Here is a 6,860-nt window from a genome sequence, read left to right as displayed (position 1 = left end):
ACAACTTCACTTTATTTACAAAACATCACAAAATACAAGAAAATTATAAAAAGAAAATTTCTAGATGTGATGAATTGATGACAGAGTGAATGTTCACTTAAATTAATTTCAAGTATTTGTTCTGAATCCATAAAATATGTTTTTTTTTTCAAGTTTTTCTTATAACATTGTCTGATTTGTGCACTAAGCTTTAATATTAAAGTCCCACGCTGATGATCTTTTGATTTATGTTAAAAGCGCTCCAATTTGCCAAAATCCAAAAACTGGGGCTGTAAAATCATCAGGTTAATCTTGATTAATTAATTACAGAAAAACTACATTACATTAGACAAATTATTTATTGTTTTTATCAGACTAATCTCCTTTTTAGCTAGTGTGATCTCAAAAGATAAAAATATGTGACGTTCTCAAATATAAAAAAGGTTTATCTGTGTACTTGCGCAAACACTTTATTTGAACTCATTCCAAAATGCCTCTAACATTGCTCCCAGTGCATGTCTTGATGTCTGTGTAAGACTGAGTACACCGTTGTGACATATACGTATATTTTGTATTAATAAGAAGTTAGTGGTCAATATTTTTTGGACTGCTAAGAAACATGTTGAATTAGAGCTCTTTGGACCGGATGTTTTATTATTGTTTTGTTTTTTCTTTATTGTTGGAAAAAATAACTCTTGTTGGTGTAAAAGTAAAGGCTGCAAGTCTGCTATATTGGGAAAATTCATAAAAAACAAGTTTTTTACTTGTAATTTGATGTTTTACATCGCCAAAATGTCAGAAATTTAAACCAAAATACACAAAAATTAAGCTTCTTACAACAAGTAAGTGTGTTTTTCTCCACAGTAAAGTGAAACTTTACGGTTCTTGTTGGGTTTTAGTCAGTAAGAAACTGGACCAAGGTTGCAGAAACCTGATCTAGATGGATCAGAATAAAGCTTCTGGCTTGCTGTAGTAGGTCCTATTAGCTATTTTTTCAACATTTTTCGTCTGCTCTTGATTCACAATTTGAATACAGAAAAAAGTCAAAAATGCGACTTAAACTATATATATATATATTTTTTAATTTGTGTGATCCATTTCAAGAAAAATGCTAAAAAAAATGTGAAAATACCAAAAACACAGTTTTCATTGGGGTAGGTCTGTCAGAGGCATTTTCAGTGCCAGGAGCAAAATAAAATCAACTTTCAAAGTTGTAAAAAAAAAGTGTTTTTGCACTATTTTGTGCTTAAAAGTATTTATTCTTTAAGAAGTGGGGTTGCTTTCTGAAGAGTGTAGAGCAACAAACTAATTTTTTTAATAATCCAAGTAAGTCACAAAATTTTTTGTCATTTTCAGAAACTATAATTTCTACAAAGCTTTGCTTTTTCATCCCAAACTGATCTTGTGCAACAAGATCCATGAAAGTCTCTGGAGTTAGGAGAAAAAAAAAGTTTCTAAGTTAAGAAAATAACCTGCACTTTAACAGATTCAGTGCATAAATATCTGACATTAAACAGTTATTTGTAGAACCACTGTGAGTTATTGGTGGTTTGCTGAACATTTTCCCTCTTATCCGTCCATCCAGCGTTGAACTGTAAGTCTGGCGACCGACAGAGACACTCTGACTCATAAAACCACACATGCTCTGCAAATAAGACACCAACCAATCAAAAGTTCTGTTACTTCATGAAAATCATTACTTTACACCAGGAAAATACTGTTTTTGCAAAACTTGCTTATGATTAATTCATCAACTTGCTATTTTCAGGCATAAGTTCTGTTTAGCATAGAACTGATTTATGGTTTTTAGTCAAATTTGCTATTTTTCTTCTAAATATTGAATCCACCCTTTGAGAGATGACTTTCTGGAGATTCTAAAAAGAAATAAAAGAAACGTCTGTGTAGTTTTGGATAGTAAGAAAGTTGGAGGTGATGGTTTCCAGAAACAGTAAAACACGGGTGGTTTTTGGTGCAGCCATTAAATTCTCCCGACCACCATAAAAACAAGAAAAAAAAGAGTTCAATTTGCCATTTAAATGATTTTTAAACTCCCTTTTTTGAGATTTTTCTTCTACTTTACAATTTGCTCTATTATTTTCTCTTTAAATTATTTTGACAATTCTTGACATCTTTTCAACATAACTGGCTTCTTTTTTTAGACATATTTTTTTAATTAAATTTCATATGATTTCATAATAAATGTTCCAAAAATTCTGACTCAGTGTGGTAAATTTAGCCTTTTTCTACATAAAAAACTCACAACAATTGATATCAAACAGATTTTTTGCTTTATAACAAAAACTAAAACTTGTAGAGACAAAATAAAAATGTATAAATCCAAAAACAAAGCGGAGATGAGGTCAAAACAGTGTAAAAATGTAAAAAAAAAAACAGGCGAAGCTCCAATGAACTATAATATTCCAGAGGTTTATTTTAATAAGTGTCACAATTATGTGTCAAAACTCCTGTTGTGTTTGTTTTAAAGCAAGTTAAAATCTTTTTGAAACCTTCAAGTTACATTTTGAATTAAACAATGGTACTGGAGGTGTTCATTTCACTACAAACAGTCGATACGATTGGTAAACTGAGCGGTGAGTTCAGGGAAATTTGAGTTCAGAGTTTGACATTTTACTTGTTTTAAAAAAAACGCAAAAAATCTGATGCAATTACTAAAATTCTCTTTTTTGTGTTAAACATATTAAATATGTGGTACTTAAGAACTTACACACACATACCTGTAATTAAAGCTTTTCTCTTGTTAAATTGAGTTTTTTTTATTTTTTTTAAATAAAACTCCAAATTAAAATCAGAAAACAAAGACATTAAATAAGAGATTACCAAAATGTAAAGATGTTTTATCATTATTTCAGAGGTAATAAGAAACTGAGCACTAATAAAAACAGTACATATGAATCTATTTTTCGTGCAGACAGACGCCGTCTGCATGGCCCCTCCTCCCGCCACCAATATGTCATGAAACCGTCAACTGTGGGACTTTGGTGGAGACTAATGTTATGAAGAGTTGAGTCGCTCTGAAACGTCTTGGAACTGTTTTCTGTGGTAAATTCAAATAAACTTTTGGTTTCAGTCAGGACTCCATTTGGCACTGTGCACATAAACAGGCTTTTACTTTGAAAAAAAAAAAAATGTTGAAGACTAAAACAGTGGCATGCACCATCTCAGCCAGGGGGGAGCAAAGTGCATGATGGGACATTGAGATCAACAGGTTAAAGATATTCAAATGTTCTAGCAGTTGGAAAATTATTATTAGTTTTAAATATTACAAACATTAATGTAAATTTTGAGATAAAATCCTCACTTTTGCCACTTAAATGTATTTATTTTACATGTACAGCAAAATATTTTGGTCGAGTTATAAATTAAAGTAATTAATTTATGAGTTTATTCTTGTAAAGTCACAACGCCAATAAAAAGTTTTATTACAAGATCAAACTCGTGAATTTGCGACTTTAGAGCTACAATAAAAATGATGCTATGAGATTAAGTCATAAATTTAGGATTTTATTCTCCTAAATGTACATTAGAACGGCAAAAAAAAAGATATGTTACAAGATTTAAGTCTTTCATTTACGAGTTTATTTATGTAAATTTATGGCATTAGGGCTACAAAAAAAATGTTGTATTATGACATTAAAGCCTTAAATTTATGACATTATGGCTACCAAGATAAAAGTTATAGTACTACAATAAAGTCGTAAATTTACGACATCAGGGCAATAAAAAAAAAGGAGATTAAAGTGATAAATTTGAGTTTATTTTTTGAAAATATATGACTTGAGGGCTGAAAAAAAAGTTTTATTACAAGATTAAAGTAATAATTAGCAAGTTTATTTTTGTAAATTTACTATTTTAGGGTTACCAAAAGATTGAAAATTTCTTTGTTTTTTGAAACTTATCTGGAAAAAAAATATTTTTTTCGATAAGAAAAAGTGCCATTTTCCTGCTCTTTCTGAAAAGGCTCCAACTGCTGAAGGATTTGCGGTGGAATGAGATCTGTTTGAAGAGAATTGTTTATCTTTGTGGTGTTCCACTCATGCCGTTCTCTGAAAAATGTGACCTTGCAAAGAGCCAAAAAGAAAAAAGAAAACTAAACAAGACAGAACGGTGTAAAAGATTTTTAGATTTACAAATAGAAATTGTATTGTTCCCTCTGTTTTTGAACATTTCCCATTTCATATCATCAAGCAGCTCAAATACGAGTACCAATAAAACATGCAGAGCCATAATAGAGGATGTAAGTATGTAAATGCTTATGCCACTGTGATGTGTAAACAGTCTGCTGTGAGTCCGTTGGTGCAGCAGATGTTAGGAGCACATATAAACACACATTAGATGATAAAATAGGTGCTAACAGAACCCAGAGAATGCAAAAAAGCAGTTTCTAAATTCAGAGGTACAAATGATTTATTTTTTGACAAAACCTACTGTTAATTTATTAATATCAACACAATTACAAGTATACATGTTAAAGATTCAGCTCAACAACATTGTGTTTTAACATGTTAATTTTTCTCATGATGGACATTAGAAAATGAAGCATAAATTGCCTTTTTGAGCATTTCTTTGTTCAATTGTTGTGAATTAGGAAAAAGGAAACATTTTGTGATGATTCATCCATTTACAGACATTAACGTCTTTGTTTTCCTCGTCTGAACTGGGATTTGTACAACTGGATAGCTCCAAGATTCCTCGCCGTTTTTGTTGCACCGGTAACTTCACGTTGTGTGGAAATTAGCATATAAACAGATTACACACATTCTCACTCCCAGCTCCTCATATATGGACGTAGGGGTCAGGCGACTCCACCTCACTTTTTGATGTTTTGGGGAACCCCAGCTTGTCGTTTTCTGACGTGCTGTGTCGAGGTTAATCTTTTGTTCTCATTGTTCAGTCCCTCTTGGTTCTAATTCTTTAACCTCTTTAAAGAATGACGAAGACAAAGTTCTGGTTACCGCACACGGTAAAACGACCATGTCGCACTGTCCGTGTCCATCCTATCTTTATTGACAAAAGGTTTCAAGACACGTTTTCTTCGACTCATAAAATGGACAATAAACAACAGAGTTGCGCCCTCTGAAGGTCAAACTGATTTAAACAATAATCCAGATTCTAAATATCACAGAAACAAAATATAAATGAAAACCAGGACAAAATAAAAATTCTAATGCAACTTAAATCTCTCAGAAAATTGAACTTACATACTGGCTGTTTGGGTTGTGCTATACTGAGCATTCAGGTATTGATCAGATACCAGTCAAAATCACCGATATCGATACCAATATTGATATTTTTCGGAAATGCAGTAGATCTAACATCAATTGTTTTTTATTGCTGTGAATGTTTTTTTTTTATCTTTTAGTAATTTTACTTTTTTCAATTACATGATAAACATAAAAACAGAATTAGGATTTTTTTTTCAATTAAACCATTTATTAAAATACAAACTTCTTGAAATGAAATATTGCTATTGATCCAATACTGATACAAACTAGAGATCGATACTATCCATATCTTGGATAGATCTGCAGCACTACTGGCTGTTTCCATTAAAACAAAAAAAACTTAAAAAATCTTAATTTAGTCAAAATAGCTAGCATGCAACTGAAATATTAGCTAGAGTCCAACATAGCCTAAAAAACAACAACAAAAAAAATCCTAAATTAGCCAAAATAGCTAGCATGAAGCTGAAATATTAGCTAAACTCCCAAACAGCCTAAAAAACAAGCAAAAAAAAAAAAATTCTAAAATAGCTAGCATGTAGCTAAAATATTAGCTCAACTAAAAAACAAGCAAAAAAAAAATCCTAAATTAGCCAAAATAGCTAGCATGTAGCTGAAATATTAGCTTAAACAAAAAAAGCCTAAAAAATCCTAAATTAGCCAAAATAGCTAGCATGTGGCTGTAATATTAGTTAAATTCAAAATTAGCCTAAAATCCTTAATAAATGGCAAAATAGTCCAAGAAGTTAGCATAATGCCATTATAATTTTCAATTTTACTGCACTCTGACTCCATATAATATAAAGTGACAACTAATCGATTATTAAATTAGTCGTCGACTATTTACTCGTCGATTAGTCGACTAATCGTGGCAGCCCTAATAACGAGTGAGAATGTGTTGAAACATTGAATTAGGGGCGGGCTTACTTTGCGCCAATGGTCCCGCCCACAACTCTGAGGCAAATTTCTAATGAGCTGCTGCCGCTCTGCAGAGGCTATATCCAAGAAAGCAACACAAATGTTTGAGTTTTGGCTAAAAATGTTACAATTATAATAAAAAAAAACACTGGGAACTCTTTAAAAGTAGATCAAAAGATGATTTTATCAACATCTCAGCTGATATTTAGACATCTAACTCAATTTTATATTTTTGTAAAAATATATTTTTTTTAAAGTGCATGTTTTCTGCTTTACTGTAACTTTTCAACCGTTAAGGGTTAAAGTGAAAGGTTTGTTTTCTCAAGGTAAGTCTCTCCCGAGCTCATCAGTTAAAGCTGAAGTGTTAAACTTCCTGTGGATTGTGACTGAACTCCTCACAGCGCCGGTACACTCAGAACCAGCATTCATTGTGCAAACTGTCACGGAAAAGCCAAACATTTTATCCACACACACTTTGAAGACCATCTGCGTCAAACACCATCTTTTAGAGCGCGCCTTTCATATAATCCATCACTTTGGTGTGTGTAAAAATGGTCATTTGGCTTTCTGTGGTGTTTGAACTCCTCCTGCAGGCTGGTGCATTTATATATGTTGACATATTTAGGCTGCCTTCACATCTGATCTTTGTAGTTGGTATCAAATGACCTTTGATGCCATTTACTGATGTGTGTTTGGGTTCAGTTCAAACCTGTAGCGTGAATC

This window comes from Oryzias melastigma, linkage group LG19 (assembly GCF_002922805.2).
Source record: "Oryzias melastigma strain HK-1 linkage group LG19, ASM292280v2, whole genome shotgun sequence".
In the NCBI taxonomy this organism is placed as follows: Eukaryota; Metazoa; Chordata; class Actinopteri; order Beloniformes; family Adrianichthyidae; genus Oryzias; species Oryzias melastigma.
The sequence above is the reverse complement of the archived record's forward strand: the minus strand, read 5'-3'. Positions refer to the sequence as shown.